Source organism: Rousettus aegyptiacus, unplaced genomic scaffold, assembly GCF_014176215.1.
Source record: "Rousettus aegyptiacus isolate mRouAeg1 unplaced genomic scaffold, mRouAeg1.p scaffold_m13_p_17, whole genome shotgun sequence".
In the NCBI taxonomy this organism is placed as follows: Eukaryota; Metazoa; Chordata; class Mammalia; order Chiroptera; family Pteropodidae; genus Rousettus; species Rousettus aegyptiacus.
In genome coordinates this window covers 30,050,639-30,077,692 of record NW_023416292.1, presented here as the reverse complement: position 1 = coordinate 30,077,692, position 27,054 = coordinate 30,050,639, and the positions used below count along the sequence as shown (strand labels likewise).

General features: G+C 51.4%; 2 long non-coding RNA genes across 2 annotated transcripts; one reads left to right on the top strand and one right to left on the bottom strand.

Moving 5' to 3' along the window:
* Nucleotides 1–2,381: 2,381 nt before the first annotated feature.
* LOC118612905 lies at nucleotides 2,382–6,410 on the bottom strand. The gene is made up of 2 exons (XR_004955244.1): nucleotides 6,303–6,410; nucleotides 2,382–5,901 (listed from the first exon to the last, which is right to left on the bottom strand). It is a non-coding gene; the product is annotated as an uncharacterized LOC118612905 (long non-coding RNA).
* Nucleotides 6,411–7,230: 820 nt separating this feature from the next.
* Nucleotides 7,231–12,799, top strand: LOC107518827. Its single transcript, XR_004955245.1, has 2 exons — nucleotides 7,231–7,346; nucleotides 8,077–12,799. It is a non-coding gene; the product is annotated as an uncharacterized LOC107518827 (long non-coding RNA).
* The last annotated feature ends 14,255 nt before the right edge of the window (nucleotides 12,800–27,054 follow it).

The window sequence follows — 27,054 nt, the reverse complement described above, 5'->3', positions numbered from 1 at the left end:
TGTGGGGTTCTCAGACCAGCTGGGCCAATCAACCAAACCCCACTTTGAGGAGAAGACTTAGAACTGGGAGCTGCAGCTGCCACAGCTGTCCCCAGCCTGTCTCCGTGGGGTGCCCTGCCCTCCACTGGTTAGCTCGCCCCCAAGGCCAGGAACGCAGCGAAACAAGACTGTACAGTCTCCGAGGGTGAGGCATACAGCTGCCAGGTGCGGAGACCACAAGTCACAGCTGGCAGGTGGACCAGGGGGTGGGGGTGGGGGAAGCTCGTGGTTCCAAAAAAGAACCCCACGCATAGAAGGGTCACACGTGTTGGTCATTTTGGTTGCAAATATCAGGACATCAGTCAGCAAGCAGAGAAAAGCATTCCTCCTGGAATCCAGTGCCACACGAAATGGCCAGACTCAGGAGGGCACGGATGTGGCCGGAGCAGGGGGCTCGGGGGGTGCCTGACTCTCTGCCCTTCTCTTGCCTGTTACTCTCTGTCTAATGTCACTGCAGCTGCGGCCAGGCCTTCTGGAAATGTGACTGGCAAGAGCTGTCCCCACGGCAGGGAGTCTGACCTTGACTTTCTTGGTCCCCAGCTGAACATCCCCGGGGAAGAAGTCCGTCGCTAAGCCAGTGGGGGTGGGTCACGTGAGAACCAGGACTCTCTTGCCTCGCGGGGGGTGGGGGGAGCGGGGCAGAGAGCATGCCAGGGACACGGCTTGGTGGGTGTTCATGTCTCATGGCGAATGCGTAATTCTGGAGGCTTCAGGTGCTTTACAAGTGCCAGGGGCCACCCTAGGGGGCGGTGTTGCTGTCGCCTTTCCAGCAGGGTGTGTGCAACCCACGTGTGAGAGTCTGGGCTGGGGACTTCCCGGGGGAGAAGGGAGGTGCGGCACTCCCCCAGGAGACACACGGCCTCCTCCTTGGGCACCGCAGGTCACCTCGCCCCTGTCCTCCACCCCGTCCCCGCTCGTCCGCCTGCTGCGTCCCGAGGGGTGTCTCTGCAGGTTCTTCTTGCAGCGCGGGCAGGGGCGGGGGCTGACGTTCGGCTGGCAGCGCCTCTCCGTCTTTCCTCTGCCCTACCTTTGGCCTCGCTCCGTGAGAACGGTCTCCCAGGCGTGGACCCCACCTTGCCTCTAGGGGTGCTGGGGAAGTTTATCGGTGTGATCTTGGGCTCCCTCACGTGACCCAGTGGGGCTGTGGAAGGGGCAGGAGCCGGGCAGCTCGGAGGCTCCAAAGTGCTTCATGAACTTGGACTCTCTCTACGGCACCGTTTATGACCCGGACTCAACTTACATGTCTCTAGCCTCCATGTCCCTTAGGACCACACCTCACACCCCCAGGAGGACTGATTGGCCTCAGTTTGGATTAATGGAGCACCTTTGCGCTCTGAATCAACCAGCTAGGGACGTACCGGGCAAATCAGACTCCTAGAGGGGATCATATTTTAACATCCCCCCCAACAAAGCTATTTTCAGTAATAATCATGAGATACAGCTAATAATAATAATAATAAAATAATAATGCCAGAAAAGAACACAGTGAGAAAAAGTTTATTAAACTTTGTATACATAGTTAATAAATAAAAAAGTAAGACACAAAATAAAACAGTGAAAGAAAATAGTAACGAAATAATACTCTTTGTTACATTAATTTCTTTTTGGAGAAAAGAAAAATTAATTTATAATGGTATAGTGTTCTGTCTTTAGTGATCAATAATAACATATCGGTTTTTGTTTTCAAGTTGTATCTTTTGCAGTCTTATAAATAATTTTATCAGAATTAATCTTTGCATATGTATGCAAAGCAGGCAGTAACATATGTCCATCTGCCTTTGCTCGCAGTTGAACAAACAGCACTTTTTATTGATTTTAATTAAAAATTTTTTCATAGAAAGTAACAAATAAATAAGGAAAAGTTTTAAACATAAGGATAAATTTAGCAGGGATTCACAAAAATTTCATTTCACAATAAATTTAGGGAATTGCAATACCATTCACATCTTTGTGTCTTAGGCATTAATTACAGTAGCTTTCAAATTTGACGAACTTGAAAAATTACTGCTAAAATAGAAAACTCATCAAATATCTTAATCATTTTAAGTTAAATCTCCTGAAGGTTTTGTGTTACAGAAATCGGAGCTCATGTCTGAATAATGGCAAACCTTACCGTTATTTGACTCATCGCTTTACATCAAGTGTCTGGTCCTTGGTGATGATGGCCAAGAAATTCCATCACTGACCTTTTGATTTCGTCTGTGAGAGTGAGGCAGGCATGTTTCGTCATTCCTCCTGACAATCATGAAAGGACAGAATTAAAGTTTTTCAGGTAGTGTTTCTTCATTTTTGTAACCCTATGCTATTATTGCTTATTTTGAATCTACATTTTAGATCCAGAAGTTTGTCGTGCTACAGGGGTTGGTCACACAAAGCAAGCTCGAATGATCCCAAACTGTCAGGAATTCACTTGAAACAAACTTTGTGTGGTCGAGTCTGTGTATCAGGGCATGACTCTGTAACTGGGAGTTCTCAGGATTAACTTCCATGCAGAAAGCAAGTTATAAAGGAGAATCAAAATAAAAACTGCTAATCCGACGCTCGCATACATAGTATTAAAACACATCAGTGATACAGCAGTGGTTTAGAACTTAGACCAACAAAAGAGTTTTTCAGGAGAGAGGCTCATTTTATCACTGGCATTATTTAGAACTGCCAGCACATGGTGATGATAAATAGCAGATTGACATCTAGTTTGTTTTCTTGTTGCTTTTAAACTCTCCAAACGCACCTATTGCCAACGCCCAACATGTATTTCTCCCCTTCGTCCAGCCTTTGGTACACCGCCGCCTCTAGCTATGGCGGCGGTGCTGGCGGAGGGTGTCGGCGGGTGGGAAGTTCATGCAAAAAAGGCTCCATGGACCCGCCCTGGGTGTTAGGGGCTGTACTAGTAGAAGGGGACACTGTTGTGACTCAGGCAGCTGCTCCACATGGCACCTATTACATCCCCCTTCCTAGCTGCTTAACATAACACACACACACACACACGCACACACACACGAGTAGACTTCATCCCATACGTGCAAGATGCTCCTGACTGACATGATCTGACATTCCCACATCCGACCACAAACGCGACGGGCTGTAATTCACCGTCACGTCAGCTACTGCCGCATCCGCGGCGATGTCACGTTGCCACGGTCCCTGAGTCTAGATAGCCAAGCGGTGTCCGTTCCTTCTCTAGTCACGTTGACATCCCATCTGATGTTCATCGGACTGCGGACTACTTAGCAAACGAAGGCACTAGTAACACACCCTATCCTCAAAGCCCATGGCAACACAGTTTCTCTCATCTTAATAGTATCCTTAGCTGGCCCCTGTGGATAACTTCTTTCTTCTCTATGTCAATTCTACATAAACCCTCGAGACCATGTTCAAAGGCTTGCCATAGAGATGGTGTTAACCAGCAGTGGCAAGCAGTAGGGGGAGGGTTAGTTTCCTCTAGTTGGTGGGGGTCGGGGTGCAGTGAGGGATATTTCAGAGGGGCTCAAAGTCTTAGGTTCACCATTTCCTCTGTTTCCTCCCAGATATCACGGCTTCCATTGCCAGGATCCCAGCCTCCCCTGACCATATCTTATAAGACCTAGCGAGTTCATAAACACAAGTGGAGGCATCATTCTTTAGCCTGAAATCTCAGTTTCTGAGCTTGGTTTTTTAGTGATTTCAGGCCAATAGCTACTGGGGTCCCATCAAGACCTTGGCTTTGGATTTATGTTGGGGAGGCTTCTGGGACTGAGTTTGCTGTTTTCTTATATTAGGGTATCCCAATGCACTAAGAAGCACTGCTGTCGGAAAAAAAAAACAGAAAAGAAAGAAAGAAAGAAAAACTGGAAGAAGAAAATGACATCGCAGGCCAACACAGTCAAAATAGCCCTGTTGCTAATCCAGCTCTGTTTCTCATTCCCCAGACTCTTCTTGAAACTCGCTCTCATTAGAAAGCGAGGCAGATTCTGGGGAGTTCACAGCCTGCCTTTTCATCGAGGTGGCCCATTTTCAAAGGGAAAAGGTGAGGAGGCTCAAGTCTCACGTTTCTGCTTTCTGGCCGCGCTCTCTCTCTCTGCGCCTCAGTTTCCCGTCCGTCAATGGAGATGATCATAGTTCCTATCCTTTATGGTTATTTAGAATTAAAAGAGCACCTGGCGCCTAATAAGTACTCAGTAAATCTTAGCTCTCCTTATGTTCGTCGGGCACCTCCTTACAGGGTGCTCGCTACGTGCCCGTCGCCGTGTGTGTGTGTGTGTGTGTGTGTGCACGGCACACATACCGACACAACCACGCACCACGTGCTATTTCTTTGCCCATCAGGGTAGGTCCATAGCGAGTTTCGTTTGCTGCTGGGTCTGTGTATCTGGAATCGTGCCTGGGCACATAGTAAGCCCCTCAAGTCGCTATCGGAGGTAACAAACGTTTAGGGAAATTCCTATACTAGGCATATAGACAATCATACAGAATCAAATTTCAGGAAATATTTTCGTATACAAATTCTGAGGTTCCAAGAGAAGAGGTTAACGCGGCAACTGAGAAGGAGCCGGGGGGTGGGGGTAGGGGTTTGTCCCCCGCGAGGAGATAAAGCAGAGGAAGAACGACACAGGAAGTCACCGAGAGGCCCTAGGAGCCGGGACCGCCAGGTGGTGTTGGCTGGCTGGCCGTGGTCGCATTCACCCCCGGTCCAGGCGCCCGGGGGACTGAGCGGGGTCCTCCAGGGTGGGTTTGCGGCTTCCAGCGCCTCCTCTCGGCCATGTGTCCGGGGAAGCAGTGGCTGTTCCCCTTGGGCATCTCCAAGTAGCTGTTCTGTGTAGGTCAGTTTGCTCAGTTTTCCAGAGCTCTGGGGGTTGTCTTTAATGACAGTTCCTGGACACTTTAAGTGCCCTGCTGAGTCACTGCTGAAGAACTTTCCGGCAAAGGCGTCTGAGACGCCACTGACCCAGGCAACAGGCTCCAACGAACGGCCGCTGATGCCGAGGCTGTTGGTGGCTCTGCGTGGGGAGAGAACCCCAGCTCTTGCTGCCGGGTGGGTCACCCCCTTGCCATCTGGTGCAGACTTTCTCCACGTGCTTCTCCCCAAGAGTCACAGGCTTCCATCGCCTTCATCCGGGGTGCTCCACGGGCCTACTCGGCTTCCCCTGGGACTTGCCGGAGCTCAGACCTCTGCGGTCTTGCCGGGCTATTTCCCCATCCAGATGCCTCTGGAGACAGTCCAAGCGTGAGTGCTCAGACCAAAGAATGTGCGGGGCTGGAGTGGATTGCTTCCGTACTATCTGCTCCCTGGAGGAACGGCAGGGATCCACATAAAATGTAGTTTCGCAATCGTACACTAAGCCACAAATCCTCAAAAACATTAGCCGTCCTCATCTGGGATTTTTTGAGACTTAGGGGTACTCAGCGTAATTCCATTCGTTTGGCAAATTGATGATGTAGACAGAGAACTCTTTATCCACTTAGACAGTGAAATACCATAGCAGCAATCTTCCATACACTGGCAATAAAGAAGCAAATTACAAATGGTTTTATCCAGTTGGAAATGATGGGCCTTCAACATGAGCTCACTAGTTTAAGCATTCAGTCATCCAAAATACAGTGAGAGCTTGCTGTGAGGCAGACTGCGAGGCAAGTGAGGGATACCGAGGCAAATTAGGAGGGAACGTGTAGGTCAGTTTGCTCAGTTTTCCAGAGCTCTGGGGGTTGTCTTTAATGGCAGTTGCTGGACATTTTAAGTCCCTTGCTGAGTCACTGCTGAAGAACTTTCCTGCAAAGCAGCCTGAGACGCCACCGACCAAGGCAACAGGCTCCAACAAACGTGCATCCTGACGTGCGTCTTACGTGTGACAACCGCAGCGAAGACACAATCGCAGATGACGTCTACTAAAACGCCGACCGGTTCCACAGACGAAAGGGAAAAATAGCACGAAGTGAGCGCAGAGGAGAGGGAGGGTCTCTCCGGCTGCATGGGATCGGGGACAGCCCCAAGAAGGAGGCGGCACTGGGCTTGGGTTTTGCAGCGTAGGTAGTGTTTAGGGGAAAGAGCCTTGCAAGTCAGGAGAGAGCAAAATGAACCAGGAGCAAGGAGCCCGGGAGCACCCGCAGCAGTCCCTCGAGGTGTGCGAGGTCCCCAAGGAGGACAGAGACAGGACACCGGAGAGGGAGAGGCGGCCGAGGGGGAGCAGGGGCAGGGCGGATGTAAGAGCCCGGGGAGGGCAGCGCTGACAGCCCTCGGCAGCCCTCCGGGCGTGGGAGGTGAAGGGGAGAGCGGAACCCAGGATTACCTGGAGGGTTGTTTTCGTCTAGAAGCTTGAAGGGAAGAACGTGACTTAGAGACGTTCTGACCGACTTGTTTCCTCATTGACGCAGTGAATAAGAAGTTCTACCATGAGCTCAAAAGACCTCCTTTGGCCGAAGGAATAGTTTACAATTAGAGAAGTAAAAAAAGCCATGGTTGTAGCATATCTGTCTCTCTGAAGATGAAGTGACAGTGGAGAATTAGGACTAAGGAGCCTCTAACTCCAAGCTTCTGAAGACCAGAATTCCTGCTCTGCCTGGGACCTGTCCTGCCCGAGAAGACCGTGTGAAATATTGGTGGACTTTTTTTTTTTTTTTTAATCACTAGATAACTGTTCAACCTGTAAACTTATCCAAAGTTTGAAAATGCCTTGAGGCATCTTAGGAATCTCAGTAATCAGTGAAGGAGGACTCTCTATGCCCATATGTGGGCTTCCCAGCATCCACCAGGAACGCTTCCCCGGGCGGGGGTATGTGAGGAGTTAATAATTCTCCTCATGTCTGGCTTCTTCTTTCTCTGCCTTCCCCTCCCATAGCTGCCATCCCCTTGTAGACCAGGACACTTCTAAGGAGTTGGGAAGAGTTAAACTCTGACAGCAAAGCAACATCAGAGTTGCAGGCAAATGTTTAACCAATCGCGTTCAAACACAGGCTAGTGACTGAAGAGTTTTAGGCTCAAAGAGCCAAATACTCTGCATTCCTGAGAAATCTAATCAGTTTCTCATTCTGGGGGATATTTTCTCATAGCACTTTGCCGACACAAACCAAGCGGGTGTCTCTTTTTAACTGCTGATTTATCACTGAACGATTTGAATTGGGAAACTGAAGGAAAATAGTTTGTGTCTTTGTATTATTTTTTAAATCGTCCATGTGAAAGGAGCCAGGCGTCAGCTTCCAGGGCGAGGAACGTTCTTTCGAAGGCGCCATAAAGCTAAGTCCACACACTTCATTTCATCTTTATTTTAATTAATTTATTTTTATGGTGACATTGGTTATTGAAATCCAGTAAGTTTCAGCTGTACACTTGAACGGTGAGGCGTATATATATTTACACTGTGTGTTCACCTCCCATAGTTAGATTTCTTTCTGTCACCACATATTTGACCCCCATTACCCCATCTACCTCCCTGCTCCCCCCAAACCTCTGGTAACCACTAGTCTATTGTCCATGTCCATGAGTCTCTGCTTGTTTGTCCTGTTCGGTTGTTGCTTTTAGGTTTATATCCCACACATGAGTGATGTCATGTGACTTCCAACTTTTTCTGTCACACACTTCATTTCCGGTCCTTTAACAGATTCTGTGGGGCCACCGTTGTCCTGTTCAGGTTCAGGAAGCTCATTCGGCCATATTACCACCTCCCGCAAGGCCGCTTGTCTTCTTGCTAAGCCTCGTCAATCAAATCCGAGACGCTTCCCTCTCTCCGTGCCTCACAGTCCACTCTCTGGCAGCTTCGACCTTGCCAGACCGGCACCTGGCCCCCCACAGCACGTGCTTCCACTGAGCCTGCTCGGGCTGATTCGTGTCCCGTCTCATGCTTCCTCCACTGTCCCACACCTCGACTCCTGCATCTAAGCTAAGGTCACACTAGAGCTGGGGCCACACTGCCTAGTAAGGACCCACAGCGGTCAGCTCCTGGATGGGTTAGAGAAGGGTGGGCACTGAGGGCGGGAAGCAGTTGGCTTCCTTTCTGGGCGTCATTACTCATCCGACTGTCATTATTTCACACTTTCCTCTCTGCCACTTTGTCTTTTGTCTCTCAGTGTGATCGACTCCGCCCAGGAGACCTAGAACCAAGAGCCAAATCATCGTACACCGTCCCTGTTTCTGAAGCTCCAGTATGGAACTTGTCCCCGGACTAATACAAGATCCTCCTAACCGACTCCCCTCCTTCCACCTGTGGCAGCCCGGTGACCTGTTCAAATGTAAATCACGACAAAGGAACAAAGGCGATCCAATAGATCGAAGACATTCTCTTCGAGAAATGGTGCTAGAACAACTGGACATCCATAGACAAAAAAAAAAAAAAGCAAGCAAACACAGACCTTACATCCGCCACAAAAATTAACTTGAAATGGATCATAGACCTACATATAAAATGTAGAACTATCAAACTCCCAGAAGGTTACACAGGAGAAAACCTAGATGAGCTCGGGAATGCTGGTGCCTTTTTAGACACAACACCAAAGTCTATGAAAGAAATAAGTGATAAGCCGAAACTTACTGAAAACATTTACTCTGCGAAAGACAATATAAAGGAATTAGAGAACGAGCCACACAGATGGGGAGAAAATATTTGCAAAAGACACATCTGATAAAAGACTGTTACCTAAAATACACAAAGAACTTGCAAAATTCAACCTGATTTAAAAATAGGCCAAAACCTAAGCTATCCAAAAGAAGATATACAAGAACGGCAAATAAGCACATGAAAAGATGCTCCATGTTATATGTCATCGGGAAAATGCAAATTAAAACAACAACGAGGCACCATCACGCACCGATTAGAATGCCCCAAATCTGGACACCGACAACATCGAATGCGACAGGAACTCTCACTCACTGCTGGCGGGAATGCAACCTGTCCAGCCACTGCGGAAGACAGGTGGCTGGTTTTTTACGAAACTAAACATACTCTTACCATACCCCCCAGCGATCACGCTCCTTGGCGTTTACCCAAAGGAGCTGAAAACTCACATCCGTGTCTACAAGACCTTTGGGTTTCCGGCTTCCACTCACACCGCTGCTCTACCCACAGGGACGCCCCTGACCTTTTGAGCCGTTTCATTCTTCGTTGTGGAGGATTGTCCGGTGCATTGAAGGGCGTTTAGCGGCATCTCTGACTAAATGCCAGGTGCAACCCTCCCCCTGAGTTGTGATATAAAAAATATTTCGGGATATGGCCAAACGTCCCCTGGGGGCAACCCCCCCCCCCCCCCCCCGCCGAGAACTGTAAAGTGCTGTCTGCTCCTTCCCCTGCATCGCCTGGCAGTCTCGCCCCATCCCTAGTTAACCCCTTCCTGCCTTGGACTCTCCACGCCATCATCGCTTCCTCAGATGCGCCTCTGACGCCCCGGCCTCCCCGGGCGCCTTATCGTAAACTCTCCTACTGCTGGGCGTGAGTCCTGCGCAGTACCCATCACATGGTAATCGAAGCGAATGGTTACCGACATAGTAAGAAACACATTCAGAGTTTGGAGCAATGAAACCACTTGCCTGGGGAGAAAGTCTTCCTCTGTCTTCAGGAAGGACGCATGCCACAGAGCAGAGCTGCCCAGTGGGTGTCTCCAAGGAAAACATGGGGTTTGGGGGGCTGGGGGGGTGGCCGGAAGCCAGGAGGCAGGCACACTGGGCGGGGCCCTTCTTCCTCCTGAGAGCGGGAGCCTACATCCTCCCCCTCTAATCTCCTTCTGGAATCCCTCCCTTTCTGTGGCAGCCCGGGGCTGTTTACCCTGGTCCACGTCCTGGCTGGGTGGTTCACATCCACACAGCCACCGCAGAGGTCGTGTGTGACCCGTGATCGCCCCTTAGACACCTAGGCTGTGAAATGAATCCCAAACAGGCCCGGCACTTCCGTGGTTCTGTGGCTTCTGTGGGTGTTAAGTGGCCTTGACAGTGAGTGGCTCGTAGGGCCTTGGGACCGGGTCCCCAGAGAAATCACAGGGTGCCCAAACGTTGCAGGTGCCATGCTCATACTCGAAAGTACTTGTCATTTGTCTGAAATTCAAGTTTAACTGGGCAGCCTGCATTTTTATTCGCTAAATCTGATAACTCCATGCCAGAGCCAGTCTCTGAGTCTGTTTTTCACTTCCTGAGTGGGACAGGCCGGTACCCTTCATTTCCTGCTGAGATTTCTGGGTCTGGTCTTTTGTCCCTGTCCCCTGCTGCATGGGTCCAGGCATACGAGAGCTGAGCGTGCGATCAGAAAGCGGCCAGACCCGGCAATCGTGCAAAATCTCGAAGAGAGAACTTACAGATGCAGAAACATGATTGCAGTTGGGTTAAGGGATGTGGGACAGAATGAGCCTCTGGCTGAGGAGTGGCCCGCTGCCGAGACGCTGGAGGTGGGAGGCTGAGACGCCACCCCTTCTCCCACGTATCCGTTGGCGTTGGGGTTTTGGCTACAGCCGAGACGGGAGCCTTGGGCGTCTACTCGTATCCAGGGATTGGCAAGGGCCCTGGGAGAAAAGATGTTGGCGACGCAGCCTCTTTTTCTGGACTTTCAAAATAACGAAGGCTTGTGTGATGAGCTCCAGAGGCTTGGCTGAGGCCAGATCGTAGGACAGGCAATTTGGGGGCACAAGGGTAGCACACAAGGAAACACTCCACAAAAGAAGGGGCGCGAGAGAAAGAGATAGGACTAATGAAGGGCGTCTTGGAGGGTGGGGGACAAAGGCTATGTGTGTGGACTGGAAGGACTGTGCCGTCGAGAGCTGTCCTGCTGGGTGTCCCCACTGTGGATGTCACCCCTCATCCCTTGAGGGACGCCAAGGCTGGACGAACTGGCACGACCTATCCAGGCAGCTGTAGGGACAGCGAGCTGGGCTCTGGGAGCAGCGGGAATGGTGACTCAATAGCCCATGCCCCTGGGGACCGGCCATGACCTTGGCGCCTTCTCAGACACACCTGCAGGTCGGAGGCAGCTGGGTTGGGTCAGGGTGGTTCAGAGCTCGGGGGTCCTCAGGGCGGGCGCTTGGTGATGTCTGTGTTCCTTCTTTTCCAGCACACACACACACACACACACACACACACACAGGTCTGGGGAGGACAACCCGGGTAAGTAACCAAACTTCTCTGATTTGGCAGGTGGGACTCCAAATTCGGTTATTAAAGGAAATGACCGTCACCGTGCAGTCAGGGGTTAGAGGTCAAGCATCCGGGAGACACATTCAGAAGGGTACGAGGCGACACCAGATTGAACTTCGTTTGATTAAACGTCTTTTAACACCAGATCAAGCTTCTTCCAAATGGAAGATCCTGCTTGGTTTTGTCCGCTCTTATCTTTCATGAATATTCAATTCATAAAGACGTAGGACAGGGAAGTGGGCGGGGGCCTGTTTTTAAAGGGCGCCCCTTTCTGGGAGGGGGCGCAGCTGTCCCCCAGTTTCGAAGAGCGGAGTTCAGGCTGGACCTCAGCCCTCCATTGCTTTCTCGGATGTGTGCCCCAGCACCACCTTACATTTTAAAAGAGAATGTTCTAGAACACAAGCGCCATTGACCGGTCATGACATTATTATAGCAGAAGAATTAGCGAACGCTTGCGATAGGCCAGGTACTAATCTAAGCCCTCTACTTGTTTCCTGGGAACCCTTTGATCCTCGCGCCAGATTTTTTTTCAGATGAGGAAATGACGCTTTGCCAAGAAAGCCGTGGCAGGAACGGGGGTGGGGTGGGGCCAAGTTTGCTCTCTTAACCCTCGCCGTCCTGCTAGACCTGCAAAGAGCCACGGCAGCAGCAGGTCAGATGGAGGCCCAATGCGAAAGGACTGTCAGGAAATTCAGCAAGGCAAGGAGAAGACAAGGAAGCCGGGGACAGCCACGCACAACATCGGTAATGGTCGTCTGCCACGCGGTCCCGTTCACCGAGAGAAGCCACACGCATAGTTAGTTCGCTCTGAGGGTTTTTTTTTGTAATCAACAGGGAAGAGGGAAATCACAATTATTTTCAAGAGTCCCAGTATCTCTAAGGTATAAAGTTCAAACACCGGGAGAAGCGCCCTATCTCTATCTGTGGAATTGTGTCCAGCTGGTCTTTGAAGAGTCACTCACCCAAGGTCTCACAGCTGCTCAGCCAGAATTTAAACCCCAGCCATGTGGCTCCGGGACTCACATTCTCAGACACAGCCCCATACTGCCTCTGGGCTTGGACCAGGTACTCTTAATAGGTGTTTGTCGAGTGGCTGAGTGACCGGCCCGTGGAACGAGAACAGCGCTGAGGCGTGTCTGCAGCAAGGCGGCTGCCGTGTGCTGCTGCGGTGGCCACACGTGTGCCACACTCGTCTGTCAGTGCAGTGTTCCCGCCCCGGGGACCGACTGCGGCACGAACGACCGCAGCACACCCCCGGACGCCGAAGTAACTTCTGAGCGCTAACTTCTAACACTAACTCCCCAAAACTGACGTCTTTCTTCACTCGGGAAAGCAGCACAAATGGCCATTGTGTGCTTCCCTTTCCTTCTGCAGAGCCGAAGAATTTGCTTGGACTCAGCCTGATGTGAACGGAGTTTCACGTACTCACGGGAGTTTCACGAACTCACGGGAGTTTCACGTACTCACGGGAGTTTCACGAACACTCAGCCGTATTCCTATTCTCTCTCTCTTCCTCCTCCCTCCCCCCACCAAAGACTCAGATGAACAGGAGCCTTGAAATCAGGTATCGATCGGGCTGCTCTTAGAGGTGTAGAGAGGGCATGTTACTCTAAATATAAAACTGCTTATAAAATCCTTACAGCAATTGTAAAAAAAAAAAAGGAACCATTAACAGCTCAATCCCAGTTCAGTTTACATTTCATTAAACAAAACATCTTTCAAACGTGCTCCTCATTCGAAGAAGCCCTCACTCAACATAGCTGAGCGAAATCAAACCTTCGGCAAGTGGGAAGGAAGCAGATGGCTTCGAATCCATGAAAACCCCCAGAGCTCCATAATCGGGCTTATATTTTCACCAAACAGTGTCTGAACTCTGTGTAGCGCCTCTTAAACAGAATCCCCCCGAGCCAGCACGTGGGGAGACGCCACAGTCTGGCTCCGTCTTCGGCCCTTTGCTTACCTTCATACCCTGGGGGCCCACAGCCCTGGGGTTCAGGTCCCTGTTTTCCAGTCAGAACGTGGGTGCAGAGAGAGAGAAAGAGGCTTGCTGGAGGTTACAAGTGGCCAGGGGCCCGCTTGAGAACAGCCCTCTGATTTCAAACCTGAGCCTTTTGCACTCTGCTGCCTGACCTCTGACCTCCACTGAAGACACGAGGCCCCACCCACAGGGAGGTCGGAGAGCTATAAAGGCAAAAGGGATGCCAGGTGCTAATGGGGCCCGGCTCCGCATCATGCAACACACCTGCTTTCTCCACCTGTGAGGACGAAGGAGGGCAAGTTCGCGGTCTGCCTGTGAGGGTGTGGACCCCATCACTCCCCCCTGAGGCTTCCCAGGCCGCTTTCCAGTTCTCTCCTCCTCCCGCTGCCCTGTGCTCTGGCCGAGCAACTTTTGACTGGTCGATTCCTCAGGAGGCCCCGCCCCGCCCGCATCCTGCAGCCATGGGGGACTAAGATGCACAGGCGGAGACAGGCATGTCCGTCTGTCCGAGCTCTGAGAGGTCTTGCCTCCCGCTAACCGTGCCAACTACATCGGAGGATCTAGACAGCCAAAGGTGGAGTGGAGTCGGGGATGCGAATCCTCCCCAGGACAGCAGACCAGAGTCAGCGGCTGCCACCGTGAATTTATGGACTGAGAAACAGCGGTAGAAGCAGATTAGTTGGCCAGAATGAACGGCTGGAAGAGGCAGAGGTGGCTATCCCCAGGGAGGGCCGACTCAGTGGGACGCATCTTTCCATCTCATTAAGAGTCACTTTTCATCTCGTGAAGAGCCTCTGCTTGCTAGTTTAGCCACGTCCACGCAGTTGACAAAAATTCAGCGAAAAACACCAACATCCTTTTCCCTCCAGTTAGACCCTTTTTCAATATTTCCAAACACAGAGGCCGTCTGGAAAGTCAGCCTGGGGGTGACAAGCTCGAGCGTCACTGAAGTGTCCTCTTCTGTCCCTCTGTGGCTTTCTTTACACCCGCTCATTTCCACAATCAGATCGTGGGTTCCTGAGGACACCTCTCTGGCTCACTTCCAATGGCTTGCACAAGAACCTGGCGCAGGTGCACGGATGCTCAAGGAATATTTGCTTTATCAACACAGACCTTATTGTCCCTCCGGAGAGCAGTTTTGCTCAGCCTCTCCTTGCCAACTGTGTCCCAGACCTCGAAAGCCAGCACAGAGACACTCTCTTTAGTAGCATTTTAAGGCAAAATGCCCGGCAACCACTTCAATTTTCAATATATATTTAAGAAAGAGCTACTAGAAAATGCTATTAGAAACGGCCCTTGACTTAAACATAAGGTTTTTAATCTTAAGTATATCTTCCGCTTCACTCCTTAGCGGATTCTATTGCATGCAAAGTATATAAATGCGTGTAATTTTGTAAATCACACTCCTGTCCTCCATGGGTTTATAAACTGCCCTGAAATGTGGAAGTTAATGTCATTAATTATGTAAATACAGGATTTATGCTGTAGAAAGTCTGTGGAGAGTATACAGGTGCCCGTGCCTCGATAAAATTCACGGGCTTTCAGAAACTTAGCTGGAAATTGAATGTTTTTGTTTGTCAGATAAATCACATTCCCCCACTGCTTACTACTGCTGCCACCTCAGAGATTTCTTTCCTGCATTTCTGATTTATGCTGAGTCAACCACAGCTCCTGGAATTCCGGCTCTGAATTCCCTGCCAGCTCCAAGCTCTCCTTTTGCAGTTAACGATCTGTGAACAATGCCTGGTAGCTCCTTTCACGAAGGAATCTTTGCAAAGGCCAAGAGGGCCTTTGAGAAAGAAGATGGTCACTGGCCACGGGTCTGTGTGGCGTTAAGAGAGCGCCGAAGCCCCCGGCTTTGGAGCAGGCCGTCTGGACCCTCGGATTCTCAGGCTATTTCGAGGTTAGGATGGTGGGGGAAGAACAAGCAGAGGGTAAATGATCTGTTAACCCTAAAGACTCTATCATTCAAGTGAGAGTTATTGAGGACTTGCTCAGCTCTTCGAAAAACTCCACAGCTGACCTTCCTTTCCAGGTCATTTCCGGGTCATGAACTCTGCTACTGAAAGTCTAGTTTCAGGGGGACGTGTGAACACGTCGTCAGAATGGCCACGTCCAGATCTGTGACTGAAAGAGGCGTAATATTCAGGAGCAGCTCACCAGGCAGAAGGAAGGATTCTGTTTGAGCAGGCTGGGAAAAGCCGGGTGATGAGGTCTGCCCCGGGGGTTGACTGATGGGTGGAAGTTTGTCCAGTACATAAGGCGGAAGCAGATTCTAAACGGACTGTAAAGATGAAGACGTTTGTCATCACACGGCGTTTTAAGGAATATGTATTGTCAATCACCAGATCGACACATATACTTGCCTCCAAGTCCATTTTATTTTATTTTTAAATCTCCCTCTAAGGTGGAGCAAGTAACCCTTAGGAAAGACTGACATTTTTCTGATAGTGAATTCTTCATTACTAATATGGTATAGCTAATCACTCATTTTGATTTCATTGTCTTTTAGTAAAATTTTATGTTTTTTTTTTTTCCTTACCCACAATGACCTTACACATGCTTGGATAACTTCTGTTTTGGGTTGTTATTGCTGCTATTGTTGTTATAGGCGTTAACTTTAAAAATTATTATTCCTACTTGGGCTGCCTAGAAAAAATGCAATGGACTTTTATATATTGATCTCATATCAAGCTCCTTTGCTAAATTTTCTTCGTTCCAGCAATTAGAAAATTATGTTCGATTTTCCACGTAGGCGACCACGTCATCTATAATGACCAACTTGTTTCTTCCTTTAATATTCACATACCTTCTATTTCTTCTTCTTGTATCATCTCACTGATCGTGACCTCCAATACAGTAGCGAATTACACGGCAAGAGCGGACGCTTTTGTCTTATTCCCAATCGTAAAGGGTCCTATTCATTCCCACCTCCACACCCCACTGTCCTGAAACGACCCTTGTTCAGGGCACCAATGACTTCGCCATTACTAAATTCGAAACACAATTTAAAACACTTTTTTTGTTTTTTAACCTCAGTTGCACTGACACCCTCGATGACCTCTATTCTCGAAACGCCATCTTCTTTCGGCTCCCCGAACACCCACGCTCCCCCTCCGGCCTCCGCGTGCCTCTTCTCGGGTGTCCTTTTCTTAACGTCTGCCTGTCCACTGGGGTTGAGTCTCCCGAGGCCTCTGTCCTGGGTCTCTTTTCTCAATATACTCTTTATCGACGTCACCCATCTCAGGCCTGCATACGCCATCCGAATGACACGCACGTGCTCGCGCGCGCCTGGGGAGAGTGAAATGTGGGAGAGACCGGAAGACTGGGGTGGGGGGGGGCACGTGGAATTGAGGGACAATCCTTCAGGCTGGCCTGGATCCAGAGCTGCCCAGCGGTCCTCAGGGTCAGCTTAATTTCTGGCTTCCAGCTAGGACACAAGAGCCAGTGGCCAAGAAGTTTAGTCCTAGGCTTTGGGGAGTCTCTGGGAAGAAGAAGGTATGAGGCTGAGTCCAGCATTGTTGACCTTTTGGGCACATCGATGGCCTCTAGAGCAGCGGTCCCCATCCTTTCTGGCACCAGGGACCAGGGCTCCCATGAGAATCTAATTCCTGACGATCTGAGGCGGAGCTGAGCGGTGATGCTGGCGCTGGGGAGCAGCTGCAGATACAGATGAAGCTTCGCTCGCTCACTCTGCCGCTCACCTCCTGCCGTGCGGCCCAGTATCTAACAGGCCACGGACCAAACTGGTACAGCTCTGCAGCCCGGAGGGTGGGGACCCCTGCTCTAGAGCCGGGCAGAGCTTCCCGCTTCCTCATGCCCTCTGTCCGTCTGCTCAGAACCATGCATCTCCACCCCCAGGACTGCCTTAAGGCATCTGACGTGTGTCAGGAACTTTTAAAACTTTTCCATATGTGATCTCATTTAGCCTTTAACCTTCTGCCCATTTCACAAGAGAAGGATCAGGGGTTGAGAAGGTCTAAACAACTTGCCTTAGATCCAGCATCTTGGACATGCTCCGACCAGAACTCCAGTTCCGTGACCTTCCCACTCTCCAGGCTTCCCTTTCGTCACGGATTTGTGCCACGTGGAGAGGGGAAGCAGACTTGTCACACGGAAGCTATGGGAACGGACGGTCCGGAGGACCCGGTCAGCAGCCTGGACTTTAACTGGTTGCCAGCTCTCGCCAAACCCACTTCTCAGAGGAGAGTACGGCCGGCGTCTGCAAACCCATCTCATTCTGGGATCTCTCTTTCGTCGGGGCTGCCAGCGGACCTGTATCGTAACTCCTAGTGGCCCTGGCTTCGGGGCTGGTCCCTTGACGAGGCCTGCCGTCTCCGCAGCTTTCCAGGCTTCTCTCTGCCCACTGGCAGACCTACCCCTCCAGGAGCCTCCTCGGTTCCCCCAGAAAGTCATGGCAAAGTGGCACTCGGCACGCTGAGCTGAGCTGCACTCGGATTCTCCTCCCAATTCTGGGAGCAGAACCATTCATCCGGAGAAGTGAAATTTCTAGAGACATAAAAGCAACAGACCAGAAAACAAACCAAAACAAAAAAAATCCGCTTAAAAGATAAAACAAATTTTTGGAAAAATGACCGCGACTTCAAGTCTGTTTTGGAAATCATTGCTGATCCAAAGCCATTTTGTTAATTCGGAGCCATAAAACATATTATAACTCAGTTTAATCTAAAAAACTTACCACATCTGGTATGTTTGGAGGCAAGCAGGCCTGGGGGAAAACAGAAAACAATACAGGAGAGAAAGGGGGATTCCCATATTTCTCCTTGAGTTTTCCGAGAAAACAAAAGTTATTCTCGGGACAAAAAAAAAAAATCCTCTCAGATTTTATTATGATCCAGCTCTTCCTGTGATCCAGAAAAATATACTCACAAAAGCCATCCCTCCTGGTCAATGCCTACCATCTATTTCTAAACTTGAAGGAATATCACGTTACCCATGTACCTTCCCCCTAAACACCCCTCAAAACTAGGGCTCATCGGGGGGGGAGGGGGTGATGGAGGGGTGGGTCTCACTTTTTGTCTAGGGCAACCACACCCAAACCAGTGTGTCTTCCAGAATGAAGAGAATCGAGCCCTGGACCGGAGTCACCATCTCAGTTTCTAGCTGAGACAATTTCCTAGGAAATTCTTATCACCATTTTATGGGTTCAACAAATATTTGCTAGGTTTCTTCCGTGCTGAGAGTCAAACTAAAGGTTGACGGTATAAAGGCGAACGTGTTCTCCCTGAAGGATCTCAAAGCCCAATGGGAGATGCCGACGAGCAGCCCAGCCGTGGGGGAGGTGTGAGCGGGAAGTCCCCCCGCCTGCACGCGGACTTGGGAGTAAGGTCGGGGGGAGTCCAGGAAGGAGAAGGGTCTGCCTGAGCTGTGCGCCCAAAAGCAATCAGCCAAGCAGAGAAGGGAGAAGGACGCTCACAGTAGAGGAATTGGTGAGTGAAAAATAAATAATAAATAAATAAAGCATAAATAAGAGAGAGCATCTGGCTCTTTCTGGGGTTGTGAATGGACACCTTGAGCCATCAGAGTGTAGGAGGGAAAGAGTCAAGATGAAGCTCATGATGGAGGGACTAGGTTGTTGGATTTTACTTTATGAATCTGGAGTCAGTAAGCATTTTCTGTAAAGGGACAAATACAACATATTTCATATTTTGTGGGTCCTATAGTCTCTGTCACAATGACTCTGTTACGGTAGCATAAAAATAGCCATAAACAGCATGTAAACAAAGGAGCATGCCTATGTTCCAATAAAATTTTCTTTACAAAAACAGGCAATAGATCAGATTGGCTTGTGGGCTAAGGTTTGCCAACCCCTGATGTAAACCATAATCACCCAGAAATAGGCTGACCACTCCCCAGTTTGCCCAGGACTCCCCCAATTTTAGCACTGAAAGTCCTATGTCCTAAAAAACCTTCAGGTCAACTGAGACAGTTGGTCAACCCACCTAGGAAGGTTGTTTAAAAACACAGACTCCAAAATAATAATAATAATAATAATAATAGTAGTAGTAGTAGTAGTAGAACTAAAAATAGAGACTCCAGGTAAGCTTTGGTCTTTACGGGGAGAAGAATCAAAATCTGCTTTTGAGGGTGCTCCAGTTGATGGGGCCCCATCTGTAGGCAAGAGAGTGACCCGTTTTGCATGTCAGATGGTTTGCTCTCAAGATAGGAGAAGTACCCAAGACCCCAGGACACGGTCAAGAGGACAGACAGTACGAGGGGACCGATTCAGCCCACATCGTCACCTGGCCTGAAGCTACACATTAACTGGTTCACACAGGTGGCTTCCCTTTAAGTACCCGCTGCCCATTAGGGAGAGAGGAGTCCACAGAATCCGAGTGGCAGGATACATGACTGGACCATGGGAGGGGAGGGACCAGAGGAGCCACCCCCACCCTGCCTCCCCCTAGAGACCTGGCTGGCGTTGGGGGAGGGGTGCTCACTGTTTGGAGCGGTCACACCAAACCAATGCTTCTTCTAGAAATAGAGGACTGTGAGTCCTGGACTGGGGTCACAGTCCGTGGTTCCACTAAGGCACACACACAGATAAAAAAAATAAGCAGAGGCACAGATAAACATTTGGGCCCAGATGTCGATTTTTGGAAGCCTTTCATGGCCTTTCATGGCCGCCCCTTATCAGCAAGAGCTCTGAAAAGCCAGGCTGAAATTTTCCTTTCCGAGGCCACAGGTGTTTGACTTCTGCTCAGAAATGGCAGCTCTTTGGCTTGGGCAAACAAAAAGTTTGCACTAAAAGGACTAATAGTACTCTCTTTACTTTCCTTAATCAGTCCCTTTTTAATTTAACTTCGCAGCCATGGGGGAATTTTGCACTTAATCACAACGAAGGCTTCCTATCTTCTGCATGGCTCACTTCCAAAACAGGCGGGCCTTGTTCTTCTAAGAACGTCAGTATATGGAAACTCAAACTCAGAGCACAGATGATCTGAATTACATAAAAATTCTTAACGTTTAAAACAGGTGGTCATTTGTACATGGTAGAATTTGTTTACGAACCATTAAGCCCTTTAACTGTTTGGCCGGCACGCTTCAGCTACCGTGAAGTGAAGAGCAATCAGAAATTAAAATAAAATATATTTTAAACCAATAGGGAAATGAGCAGCCATGCGGGATCAGGCAGCGGAGCTTAGTGGTTAAAAGAAACGATTCTTAAAGTGCCCCAGCTGGGAACGCTGCTGGCTTCTCACCAGCTGTGTGACGTGGGACGTGCTCATTCATCTCAGCAAGCCTCAGTTTCCTCACTCGTAAACTGGGAATACCAGAAACACTTCTCCCGTAGGATTGTCGCGGGGGTAGAATAAGTGAATATATACAGTGCTCAGCATAGTGCACCCTGCTCAAACGTCACAGGCAGTAAAAGTTAGCCGTAACATCACTCCTACGAAGGCAAGTCATTTTGCCTCCGCGGGCCCGCGTTTCCCCAACAGTGGCGTGAGGGACTGGGTTTCCGATGGCTTTCTGTTAGTCTGCAGTCCTCCGCCTCACGGAGAAGGATCGGGAAGAATGGAGGGCGGAGCGATGTGCGCAGGAAACCCTCACTCCCCGGGACAGCCCTCGGAGGAGCAGCGATGCGAGAGGAGGCTCTGTGCCCAGGGACGGGGCCCTCGCTTCGTGACAAGTGGAGACGCGGGAGAGGGGCCGTGGGGACCACACGGCAGGCTGCCCCGACGGAGGGCGGACGCCGGTGAGATTTCCCAGTCCCCACGTAAGAGCCAGCTCAGGAGTCAAGACGTCGGACTTGATTGGATGGCTCGCTTTTCTGAAGTTTTTCATCTCTTTCCCTCGCGTTTCTATTGCGTAGGGTGTGAACGCATTAGCAGAGGTGGCAAGACGCTCGGCCTCACTCTCTCCGTCAGAGAGGAACGGGTTGATGCTGTAAGAGTGGGAGGGACTCCGGGAGAAAAGGCCCGCGTCACCTCCCGAGTCACACGGCAAGGGACGGAAGGAAACGCGGGGCGCACCGGCCAGTCCTCCCGGCCGCGGGGACCCCCCCCCCCACCCCGTGGAGGCGCGTGATGCTGTCGGAAGTTTAATCGCCGTCGGGTTCTGTGCTCCATACTGGGGAGACAGAAATGTTTTTAAAAGTCCATTGTCCTACGGGAACCCGCCAGCTCTTGGCATAGAGCTTACGGAGGTGGCATCAAGTACCCGAGTCCACTATAGGCTCAGGATGCTGAGAGAGGAGCGTGCGCCGGCTCCCATGGGAACCTGTGAGTGACATCCAGCCAGACCCGGAAGGGCCTGAGAGAGCTGCCTGGCGCTGGGCTGCTGGACATCGCGGAGCCCTCGGCCTCGGCCAGCGGCTCCACCTCGTGTCCTTCCGAGCACCGCCACCTAGTGGCCGCCTCGGCGCCCACGTTTCCCCGGAGGGTCTTGAATCCGCACGCAAACTAGCAGTCGCCTTGGTCTCCCCGCTGATGTTAGAGCTGAGGATGCGGCGGACACACCACACTGACAAGCGACTTCTCCCGGGGCACACCCTTTCGCGAGAGCCGGGGCTGGAGTAGAACTGAGCTCTTACGACTCCAGGACACAGGCTCTGGCTGGTTTCTGCTGAAGGCCGAGTAGGACTCAACCAGGTGGCCGCCCCTGGAGTGTACTTAAACCCTCACGGCAGGCTTTGGGGGAGGGGGCGGGGGGTCTTTTTGTGGGAATAAGTGACCGAGCCAGAGGGAACAGAAGAGGCAGTATTCTCCCCACCCCGCCACACCGGTCCAGCCTGCAAAGCTGCCCCTTAGCGGTGAGAAGACGCGACGCGGTGTCCCGGGGGTGGACAGAGCCTGGAGGCTTCACAGAGAGCAGGGGAGAGGGCCCTCCGGCCGCACCGCTCTGGGAACTGGGTGGAGCGGCAGCCTCCAGACAGAGGAGAATGGCCTGGGCACAGGGCGCGCGGCCTCGGGAAACACCTGCCCGCTGCCGGTGTCCCCGAAAAAGCCTATTCAAATCGGGTGTTCTGTTAAAGCTGACCATTGGCATGCAGTGCGTTTCAGAAGCCCCTCTGGGGTTACAAAGCCTGCACTGTGACGCGGCCACGCGGTCAGCTGTCCTAGTCAAACGTAACGTGCGGGCACTCTGCATTGTGTTTGCATGCAGTTTACATTTTGCGAATATATATTTGTGCATATATACGAACACATATATAAATACATACACATGGTCGTTTTATACCAAGGACTCATGCAGAATGGATTTTTAGGACTTCATAAAAATGATCTGGTGGACATTGGTGAAAGGAAATAGAGACCAGAGCGTGAAGGAGGTCGGAGGAGATCTGCATATGAAACCACGGCTTTGGGCAGAGGACCACGAGGTCGAGCCCCGGCCGTGGTCCGAGCATCCTGGCAGTCCGGGAGGGAAGGGAATGGCCGCCATCGCGCCCTCAGCAAGTGCCGCATGTCACATGCACGGCACGCCACCCCGTCAGGCAGGTCTCCCGACCTTCGTCGCGGAGGGGCGTGAACTAAGTCTCAGCGGGGTTATTTGACTTTGGGGAGGCCGTGCAGCTGCTGCACGATAGAGTCACTCTCTGAAATGGGAGAGCCCTAAATTATTTCACTGGCACCCCGATTTGTTTACCTCTAAAAGTCTGCGTTGCCTCTACTCCCTCTTACTTTCTTTTTTTTTTTTCTTTTCCCTGAGCATCCGCAGCGTGAAGGCTTCTGGCATGAACCGAGGAAGTTTCCTGGCTGGCGGGAAGGAGAGCCCCGCTCCTGGGCGCAGAGAGGAGCCCCCTCCCCACCCCCGGTCTAAAGCTCCTTGCGTCATTTCTGAGTGTCACATACTTGAGACGGGCAGCATGGCCAGGCATCAAAGCCCTGGAAACCATCCTCGTACCCAGCAAACTGGACTCACAGTGAGGAGGGAGGACGGAGGAGGAGCCACTGCGGGCTGCTTCCAATTAGCCTGCGTTTTCTGCCAAAGTGAGATGTCGGCTCTCTGTGGATGATCCACTGGTTCTCACGGACCCGCCATCTGGGCTCTGCGAAGTGTGGGGTGGCCACTCGCTCTCTCCACCCTGCCCCACCCCGGCTCAGGGATCAGGCCAGCGACGTTCGGAAAATCCAGCCCTTTCTCCACCTCCCTCCCCAGTGTGACTGCGGATAGCCCAGCCCGCGAGCCCTCCGCTCAGTGGATAGAGCCAGCCCGGGCCCACACTCTCCCATGGTCCCTAAAACAGCCAGGTTCAGGGTCCTGGACCTTGGGACAGGGACCGGTGGCCCCGAAGACGAAAGTGGCATCTGCTTCTCCCTTCACGTCCGAGGGAGTTCTCGGCGGCGCGAAGCCCCGATCAGTCACGGTTTACAGAACGAACTCCTGCCTCGTGTTGCCGTCACTGTGTTTCGAAGCGGATCGGCATGTGGCTTGTGGCAGGGGCCAGCGACGGGAGGGGCCGACGGAGCCGGGCTCCGACAAAACCCTCAAGCGGGGAAGGACTGTCTGACTTCCGTGTCCTGTCTTCTCCGGCCTCACCTCCCTCACCTGCAGCCTTTTGGGTCCGTTCGTGAGCAAGCACTCACTCAGGGGGTGCCCCGCGCACTGGGCCCTGAGCGCGGCGCCAGCCCCGACCCGGCCCATCGCTTGGCCAGGGAGGACAGACAGTGAGAGGGCCCGTGAGGTGCACAGAGACGATGCGCGGAACACAGAGTCGAGGCATCAGAACAGCCTCTGGACGTACGTGAAGGGCGCAGGGAGTTTGCCTGGCTCAGAAGCACAAGAAGACAAAGTAACGAGCAACTGTAGCCGCTTTCGCTCTGTGCCATGCCCATGCGTCCTCCTAAAGGATTTGACTGGATCCCCAAAACGACTCTTGCAAGTTGGGAAGGCAGGTGTTACAGTCCCGGCCCACAGAGATGCCTCGTGAAAGTTCTCCAAATCTTTGACAGCCGCCGAATGTCCAAAATGAATGAATGAATGAATGAATGAATGAATGAATAGATAAATAAATAAATAGTCCATTTACAAAATCAGTTTCCCTGTTAAAGATGAGAAAACTGAGGCTCCGGATAAAGTAACCTTTACCTGAGACCGAGAGCCGGACACGGGGGTCTTGAGTCTCTGACTCAGTCCTGCGCGCCTCCTGCCATGCACTGGTTTTCAGTTTGGGGTCCGCAGACCCCTGGAGTCCTCCTGATGGTGCATGAGCTCTCTTTCAAAGGTTGTGTTTATTTTGTTGAAAATTTAACAAGACAGGCGTATTCTGGGTCCCCACGATGACTCCTCCTGGCCCAGCACACACAGGATTTGCTGCCCGCATCTGTGACCGTGTTAACGCGGGCATCAGAGACACCACAGAGCCCACCTTGAATTGCTAAGAAGAAGAAGAGAGACGAGGACTTCAGGCAGGAAGGCGCCCGGCCGCCGCTGGAAGCTGAATGCCCACTGCCAGCCCCGAGGCGCCACAGCGGCCCGGCCCGAGGAGAGCAGCAGCAGGAGGCAGTAAGAAGGGCGGGCTCGGCGCAGAAGCAGCCGACATCATCGCCGTGATCAGCATGCCGGCGCAATAGAATTTCTGCAAAACAACATCATTAGTCACAGGAAGTTAACTCAACTGGCTTAAACAATAAAGGGAAAACTGTTGGGTCAGAGCACTGAGAGCTCCCGAGGCATCGCGACCTCAGGACCGAGCCGGTCGGGGCTGCGGCTCTGTCTCTCCCTGGCGCTCCCTGCTCTGCCCTCTCTCGTGTGTCTGCTTTGACCGCTGGCTGGTCGCGAGCGTCCATGAGCAGAGACTGGGCCCTGCACCTCTTTGCTCACACCCAAGGTGAGGGAGGAGGCACCTCTCCGCCAACGTTGGACGGGAGTCCTGAGTTTTGCATGAACTGGACCGCTCCTGAACCAACCTCTGTGGCATGATGAGAGCCACCGGCCTGTTCACAGCAAGGACGGGTTGAGCCCGATGGCTTAAACCAAGCAGAGCCCCCCCTCCCCTTCCACCGAGGACCACTGCCCACTTGGGAAAGGGGGCAAAGCACATCGAAGAGGCAACTGCAAGGTCTGCTACATGGGGAAAGAACATTCCAGAAAGGGAAGTGCCATGGACGAAAGCCCTACAAAAGGAAGTTTTTATCACATTAGAGAAAATCGGAACAAGATCTGTGTGTCCGCATCCGTGCATGAGAAGAGGCTGGAGGGGGGCATTGCCTCAAACAGCATTTTAAGCTATTGTAAAAAAATGGATTTTTTTTTTTCCTCCATTGAGGAATTTTAGGCAAAGGAGGGACATAATCAGGTTAGCCTTTTAACATCACTCTGGCTGCTGCGTGGAAACGGGTTGGGAGGGACAGGAAAAGAGTAGAAGCGAGAAGGCCGGTTGGGAAGCATTTGTAACGATCCGGGCGAAACAGATTCACCGTGATGCTCACGAAGCTGGTGCTGCAGGGCACATGTCCGTACACTTGTTTACAAATGTTCACAGCGGGGCCGTTTGTAGTCGCCAAAGACTGACGACAAACCAGAGGCCCGGGTGAGCAGGCTGCGGAGTACGACGGTGGTAAGAGCCACGAACTGTGGCTGCGCACAACGCGGATTCTGAGAATCTCTGGTCTAGAGAGTCCGGAGAAGCGGCGACACGATGGATTTTGAGGTACAGGAGGGCCCGGGTCTTTCCTCTTCTCCCGTCCGGTGACAGTGCTCCTAACGCTCAGAGCTGGAAGCCCCCGCCCCGTTTTCGCTCGGTGATCACGGATAAACTGAGACTGGGCTCCTGTGCCTGCCCCAGTCACCGGGCAGCTGCCGTGTGCCGGGTTCTGTGCTCCGCTGCAGGGCTTCGACCATTCCTGGAGTGGGACCCAGGAGTGCGGGAATGTGCACCCTTGGGACTCCGACATTCTGGGGGGCTCTCGAGCCCAATCTGCACACTCCTACCCATTTTTCTCTCCCCTCGACCCCTGAGTCAACGTGTCCGGTATCATTTCCCACTGGCTGAACTGCAGCCAGACAAGGACAAGCCTCAAAACCGGACCTCCGTTCTGTTGAGTTTCCTCATTCCCATGTTACGATGCTAAACAGTACCCGTCCCCTGGGACTGCTTTTGGCCCCCCTTGCTTCCCATCCTGCCAACCCCCACTCCCCCTTCCCCGTCTAACCTCCACGAGCGACTGGTTTTCTCCAGCTCCCTCGGTTACCGCTCTTGGCCCGCTGGTGGGTGTGTGTGTGCCTTCTCCACAATTGATGGGCTGATCACATTTTCTTGACAGTTGTTTGTTTCTGCTTTTAAATCATTAGCAAAGATGTTAAATAAGACCAGACCTGACCCTGCTCTCCAGGGACGTACCCTCGGCACCCCTACGCCCCTCCCTGGAGCTGTTTCTGGGCATTTATATTATTGTCCTTCGTTTATGGTCTCCTGGCCAGTTGTCGGGTCCATGTGACCACGTTCTCATCCAAAGCAATCTGAGCAGGGCTCGGGGTGGAAACGGCGCGGCAGGCGGAGCAAACTCTGTCCCCAGCTCCAAACCCTTTGCTAAAGGCCTGGACTCGCTCTGCTTTCCTCTTCTGCCGAATCTCTTGAACTCACTCCTTTCCATAAATCCTCTGTGACTTTATTCTTTCCAGATGTTGATGGGTTTCCACCGTTAACATCTGTTTTATTACCACGACTATCCAGTTTACTGGCCAGTCGTTTCCACAATTAGCTTTCTTTTTTGAACATTAACACCATATTTATGGCTTCTTCTCATTCTCTGACTTTGTTTTTCAACTCTCTTTTCACTTCCCCGATAATTTTCAAACTTTTTACACGTTAATCCAGGATAGTGCTGCTCAGGGCTCCGTTACTGAGGACAGATTTCAGCATGAACGGAAGTGTAGCTTATTCTGAATTTGGGGCCATTGTTGCTTAAGTCTATGTTGCTGGGTGATTGCCCAGAATTTTTCAAAACCTCACTCAGATAAAAAAGAGAAAAGAATAATTTTAACGATC